Genomic DNA, 7,252 nt, shown 5'->3' with positions numbered 1-7,252 from the left:
CAAACCAAACCAAAACACACCAACACAAAGAAAACATGAAGAAAAAAAAAAAGTTTTCAAATAAAATTTCAAGTAAAACACAGAAAAAAATAAAATTAAAAAGTTAAAAAGGAAAAATTAGAAAGAAAGAAAATAAAAAGCAAAAATTAAAAGGAAAAAAATAAAAAGGAAAAAAGTAAAAAGGAAAAAAAAAAAAAGGAAAAAATAAAAAGGAAAAAATAAAAAGAAAAAAATTAAAAAGGAAAAAATTAAAAAGGAAAAAAATAAAAAGGAAAAAATTAAAAAGGAAAAAATTAAAAAGGAAAAAAATAAAAAGGAAAAAATTAAAAAGGAAAAAGTTAAAGAGAGAAAAAAAGAGGAAAAAATAAAAAGGAAAAAAATAAAAAGGAAAAAATAAAAAGGAAAAAAATAAAAAGGAAAAAATAAAATAGGAAAATTACAAAGGAAAAATTACAAAGGAAAAATTACAAAGGAAAAATTAAAATAGAAAATTTTTTAAAAGAAAAAATTTAAAAATACAAAAAGACATCACTTATTAAAAAAAAACCCTACATAAAAAATTCAAAGTAATTAAAAATAAAGAAAAAAGTATAATCAACTTTACAAAGAGATTCATTATGGCAATTCAACACTTAGCAAGTTTCCCTGGAAATTTACAGACTTGTGGGCATATGGTGCTGAACAATGCCTGATTTACCAACATGAAATTGGTACATTTCCTTGGCAATGTGCCCTGAGCAGTACAAAAATTCCAATCAGCATGGAAAATATGAAAAAAAAAAAATCCTTTACTAAAATGAGAGAGAGGAAAACCAGCAAATCCAAGGAACAAAGAACATCTAAATCCCAGCTTGCCTGGAAAACAAGCTCAGGAATTTCTAACAAGGAAAACTTTTGCAGCTTTGGAGGAATTTGGTGCAAGTTCATGGAATGATGATTTCAAATCTGCTTCCCCTGCTCTGATTTTAAAGGGAAGCGGCATTAAACACGTCAAGTTACTCCTGTCCAAGAAGGATCCCTATTTTGTGTGAGTAACAATCCCAAGAAACTCCAGTCTTACTTGTATTTGACATCTCAAAGTCTCAGCAGAGTTGGGAAGTTTCAATGAAACAAAAGAGCCACAATGCCTGGAACAACAAAATTCTACTTGGCCAAAATCAGGACATTTATTTACAAATCCAGGGAGGAGGAGGAGGAGGATAACACCAGGAACACACTCCAGCTGAAAGTCACCGTTTATTGGAAAAGGCAGGAAATAAAATGGACACTCTCTGGTTCTGCTCCAGCAATTCTCCGGGAGTCGGAGATAAAAGTGGGAACCTCAGACCGGGACAGGGCATTCCAGGGGCTCTGCCTCGCAGGGGCTCTCTCCTCTTTTGCCAGCTGCCTGCAAGAGGAAAAACAACGGGAGTCAAGTGTCAAACCTGGGCAGGATGTCCTCGGTTGAGGCAGATGGAACAGGCCCCCCCACAGAGTGAGTCCAGGCCGGGTGCCGGGGAGCTCCGGCAATCGGGGGCCGCCCGTGGCACCAAAGGGCTGGAAAAGCAGCCCCGGCTGCCCGGGTTTGGTGCCGGCACACGGCAAGGTCTGGCCACAGGGGCAGCACTCAGTGCTGGGACCGCAGGAGAACGGCCCAAAGCCGGGTCCAACATCCAGCAGTGCAGGCAGCACACCCCGGGAGAAACTCAGGGGGGAGAAGCCCCCCGGATGCTCCCTGCACACTCCACGTTCCCGGCCTTTGGCAGCTGTGCCAGGGCCTCCCTCAGAACACCGACCTCACCGTGCAGCTCCTGCTAAATAGGAGAACCTGGGGAAACCACGCAGAAATCCAGGCATTTCCAGTTCTTGAGAGCCAAAGCGGCAGCAAAATGCGTGCAAACTTCGTGCTGCCGCACGAAGGGAAAACAAACCCAGTGCCTCCCACAAATTCAGGTTTATTAAAAGAATCCCGGTATATTTTCTCTTTCTTTGTTCTCTTAGGCAGTGGGTTTTGGGGCTTTTTAGTGGTTTTTATGGTTGTTTTGTTTTCAGACCCTGAGTCTGAAGGTACTGGTTCTGCTCAGAACAGTTCATTTCCAAAAAGCAGTGAAACTAGGAAAGGTGCTTCCAAGAAAAACGTGGCCTAGGAGACACATGCAGCTGGGTTCCACAGTCCCAGTCCCCCTCCCAAAGGCTCAAGATATTTCTGTACTTGCAGCACAGGACTAGGAATCGGGGTGAACGCAAACTGGTTTGCTGGCTTTTCTTCTGCCAGAGATACAGAGCGGAGCTTTCCTGTTCCTCGGTTTCTTTTGTGTGGTAGCAGGGGTAATTGCAAGTGCTAAGAAAGTGATCAAAAATATCCATAAGCCTTCTTATAGTGATTAAAAATATCCATAAGCCTTACCATAAGGTAAACTCAAGACAATTGCTGCTGCCTCTATTTATCTGTCTTTTGAGTTGCTCACAAGGTGATCCTTCGCAAATGCTGGCGCTGACAAATCCAGCAGATAGATACAGCAGCCCCAGAAGTATGTGTGGGCATTTGTGAGGAGTGATGTGGGCACTTGCCCCCCAGATTCTCATCCGCATGGGAAATAGATGGTTTGACAGGAACAGATCCTGTCTCAGCTTGGCCAGTCCCAGCTGTCTCTTACTAAAGAGTCACAGAGACCAGGAATGCTCAGGCAAGAGGTAATTCCTCAGATTTGCTGGATGTAAATTTGGGAGAAACATGGTAACTCATAGCTTGTACTGCTGGAACTCCCTCAAGATCCAAACCACAGTCTCTGTTCTCCTGTGTGCTGCTACCAGTGGGGCAGAGTGGGGAAATTCATTCTGAGTTTTTGGAGAAAACTTCAAATCTCACAGTAAGTAAGTAAGTAAGTGCTAGGTAGTGTTAGGTAACAAAAAAACCACAAACAAATCCCAAACCCAAAGAAAGGGCTCAAACCTGATCTCAGCAATTCTTTCCATTCGATTCTCTCCTCGCTTCTTTCATCCTGTGAAAGCTCACCCGGCTCTAACATTCTCTGTCCACACAGTAACTCTTTCCAGCCTTGGTCAGTGTCAGAGCCACACACTCAGCTTTGGCTGGACAACCTTCAGCTTCCACAGTCCACTTCCTCAGACTGTTCGCTCCCAACTCTTCCTACCTGCAGTCACAAGATTTTAGTAGAGCAAAACATCAACCTGATTTACCATGATTCATTTATGATTACTATTTCAAGATAAAGTTACAGCAAAAGCATTAAGTCCATTTCCACAGGAGGCAGAAGAAACATGGCTAAAAGTTAAATGAAGATCTGGAGAAGTGAATCAGAACGAACTAGAAACAACTGATCCAATTTCTGAGACAGCCAGAGGAACCTAATGCTGTGCTTGATAAACAGAAAATGCTAACTACCAAGAAAACTGAAGGAAAAGTGGCTAAAGGTCTTGCAGAGCACAAGACAGCAATTACAGGAAGCAGTCCAGTACATGTTACAATGCACTGAATTGCTCTGAGTGGAATAAGCTGTTCTGCAGAAACCATTGAAGCATATTAAGACTTCTCAGAGGTGATTTCAACAAAGAATGATGTAAGGTTAAAACTCACCCTGTGCGGCACCTCTTGCAAGACAGCTGGGCTTTCAAGAGTAAGCGGCTCCTCGTGAATGCGAGCTTGCTTTTCCAGGGTTCCTGGCCTACAGCTGAGATGCCACAGGTTACATCAGGTTACAGAACACTTCCCACTCTGAAGCCAAAAATCCAAACACAGCACTCCTTTAGAACCCTGAGAGACAGCCGTGGATTCTGGGGATACGGGATACAGTGGAAAATGGCACCAAGACACCAAGAACAGTGCAGTGCTGGCAGGCAGAAGCAGCATCCCTTTGCCAGAAAATGCCATTCTGCAGCCAAGTTAGTGCATGAGAGAATTTTACTGCCATGCAATAAAAAAAGTACTCTAGCAGTGGAATGAAGAAAAAAATCTCCAAACCCTGTCCAGAGTACCAAGGGGAATATCCACAGCAATACAGCAAAATAAATGGGAACTTCAGAAAAAAAAAGAGACATTAAAACCAGTCCAGATGAACAACCACTGTCTATTAGGACAATGCCTGCACAAAAGGACTCTGGTGCGGAGCCTTAATTGAGGATACAGTTTTTAATAACCCCTTTGAAGTGCTATAAACCAACTAAACCCAAGCACACTTTCATTTTCTAGACAGATTTTAAGACAGCTGAGTGAGAGTCTCAAGCACGTACTCAGTTGTCAGAGTTGCCTTTGCCCATCTTAGCAAGGACAGAGCAGATGTGGCCAGCACAGGGCAGAGCCACCCCGAGTCCTGCCCGAGCCCCTCTGGCCACACTCCCTGCTGATCATGCGGACCCCTAACAGGCTCCAGCCAGGCCTCTTTGGTGCTTGGTTTGTGAACTCTTCCAATCAAATGCGAAGGAACCCTCTAGTGCCCTGGACCTGGTGATATTTTCTGGGCTGGAATGCAACTTCCCACACAAAAGGCAGGCCAGGTTGGTTTGTTTTGGTTCTTTTTCTAGGATGTGCCTTACACAGGTGATGTTCCCTACAGCTGAGCACTGGGATGCCAACAGCACCAATACAGAAAACCACCGTGGGACAGAGCAGCAGAAGACGCTCCCTCCAGCCTTGCCAGAGATGTAACAGGAGCACCCTCAGTGCCATGCCTGGTGAGTGCAGTGGAGCTGGCAGGCTGACCCATAAACATTCTGCACTTACCTTTCAACAGAGTCAGTACGGACACAGAACAAATCCCTCTTGCAGTCGAGATGCCTTGAGGCGTGCATGGATCTGCTGCCAAGGGTCCTGGAGCAGCCAGAGCAGAGTAGGGTTTCTACCATGCTGCAAGCAAGGAATAACATTTATTCAGAAGAAAATAAAAGGAGGCACCTCTCCCCATCCCTTTTCTTAAAAATAAAAAAAAAAAATTTAAATCATGCATTAGAACTTTTTTAACCTTTCATTCATGCTTTACACAGTATAAATGATGAGCACTCATCTTTTAGCCTGAATTTGCATCAGCTCCTCAGGCTGGCTAACCTCAGCAAGACCAAGACCATCAGAATCGCTGAATTGTGGAAGGGGCCTTCAAGCTCACCCCATTCCACCCCCGGCCCTGGGCAGGGACAGCTTCCACTATCCCAGGGTGTTCCAAGCCCCGTCCAACCTGGCCTTGGGCACTTCCAGGGACACAGGGGCAGCCACAGCTTCTCTGGGGAACCTGTACCACGGCCTCACCGCCCTCGCAGGGAAAAATTTCTTCCCGACATTTAATCTAAAGCTGCCTCCCTTGTCCATCACTACATGTCCTTGTGAGAAATCCCTCTCCCTTAGGCCATACGCGGCTTGTACAGCCCACCCCAGATAAGTGCTCCAGGGGCTCTCGGGCCACACGAGCGCTCCGGGCCCTTTGCCGGTCCCCAGCGCCGGGAACCCCGACTCCCCCGGGACTGTGTCCAGCCAGGCCCGGCCCTCACCATCCGCACTCTCCGGGGAGCTCGGAGCCCTTCCGCCCCGGGTCCGCGGCGACGCTGGCGGCCGCAGCTGCGGCGGGAGGCAGGGCAGGAGGCACGGCGGCAGCGACCGCGGCGGCACGGGGGTGGCAGCGCTGGTACTCACTGCGCAGCAGGATGGGACCGCTGTCCTCGACACTGAACCCCAGGTGCGGGTGTCGCCCACGGGGCGCCCGCAGCCGGCGCACATGAACACCATGGGCGTGGGGGCCGCGTCCGCCCGCCGCTCCTGCTGCTGCTGGGCCCGGTCGGCGCCCGGCTGCAGCAGCGACAGCGAGCGCTCCAGCTCCGGGCACAGCGCCATCGCGTCCCGGCCGCCCGCCCGCCGACCGGCCGGCAGAGAGCCCGACAGCGCCTTGGAATCGCCCGCCGAGAAGGCGGCAGTGACGGCGCACACCGCCCCGGGACCGCCCCGGGACCGCCCCGGAACTGCTCCCGTTTTTTCTTCCTCTTTTTTTTTTTTTTTTTTTTTTCCCCTCTTCCTTCTGTCAAACAAAAAGGAAAGATGTCTCGAATACACCTGCAGCAGAGCCTTGGTTCGGCCGCGGCTATAGGGTCCAAACCCTACATAAACCCTATATAAACGTTACTTCCGCCCGTTGTAGCCGCCATCTTGGTTGTGGTGAAGACACATCCGGTAGAGCCGCCATCTTTTTTGTGGCACCCCCGAAGGCCCCGGGTAGCTGGTTACTCAGGCGCCTCACCAAAATGGCTGCCGCAACCGCACCGCGGCGCGGCACAGCGGGCACACAGCTCCCTCGCGCCGGGAAGCGACGCTGAAAATTGTTCCTGAGCGGCGCCGTTTTCGGGGTCGGGCGCAGGCAGTTGGGTCGACGCCCATGGGTGGTCCTTGTGTTTTCCCGCCTTTTTTGGCCGCCGTCTTTGGAAGGTCGAAGGCGGCTCGACGAGCCGCCATCTTGAGCGGGGCATTAGGTGACTGCCCATACTTCCGGCTGCCATCTTGTTTGTGGCTGAAACCATTTCCTGTTGGGCCGCCATCTTTGTTGTGGCACGGCCGAAGGCACCCCGGTTTTAAAGGGGGGTGCCTGACAAAATCGAGAAAGGAGAAATCAGAAAGGAAAAAATTAGAAAGGAAAACATTAAAAAGGAGAAAAATTAAAAAGAGAAAAATAAAAAATTAAAAAGGAAAAAATTATAGTGGAAAAAATTAGAGAGGAAAAAATGACAAAGGAAAAAATTACAAAGGAAAAATTACTAAGGAAACATTAAAAAATACAAAACAACCGCAAACATAAAAATAAAACATAAATCTAAATAAAAATTTAAAAGGTATTGAAAATAAAATAAAAAGTGAAATCATAACTATAAAATATAAAAGTAAACTAAAAATCGAAAAATTAAAAATTTGAGGAAACATTAAAATATTTTTTAAAAGTCAAAATAAAAAAACATGAAAATCTAAAACACAATAAAATAAAATAGCATGAAAAAATACAACAATAACAACAACAAAGGAATTCAATAAATGCAGCTCTCCCCTCCTTCCACTGCCTAACACAGCTCCAGGAGTGTTCTTGACTGTGATGCAGGGATAGGGAAAACAAACCCAGTGCCTCCCACAAATTCAGGTTTTCTAGACAACCTCCAGTTTTACTGGGAAACCAATTCTAGCCAAGCCAGCAACTCCCCTGGGATGAACATCTGCAGCACCGCGCTGTGTCCACAGGGCGGCAGCACCGCGGCCCGGCCCGGGGCTCCCCGCCCGTCGGGGACAGGC

At 46.9% G+C, this 7,252-nt stretch overlaps 1 long non-coding RNA gene across 1 annotated transcript; it reads right to left on the bottom strand.

Annotated features, from left to right (window-relative positions):
• Positions 1–3,702, bottom strand: LOC134548499 (uncharacterized). Its single transcript, XR_010079793.1, has 3 exons — positions 3,578–3,702; positions 2,933–3,134; positions 1–1,387 (listed from the first exon to the last, which is right to left on the bottom strand). It is a non-coding gene; the product is annotated as an uncharacterized LOC134548499 (long non-coding RNA).
• Positions 3,703–7,252: the final 3,550 nt, after the last annotated feature.

This window comes from Prinia subflava, chromosome 3, assembly GCF_021018805.1.
Source record: "Prinia subflava isolate CZ2003 ecotype Zambia chromosome 3, Cam_Psub_1.2, whole genome shotgun sequence".
In the NCBI taxonomy this organism is placed as follows: Eukaryota; Metazoa; Chordata; class Aves; order Passeriformes; family Cisticolidae; genus Prinia; species Prinia subflava.
This window is presented reverse-complemented; position numbering and strand designations above follow the sequence as displayed.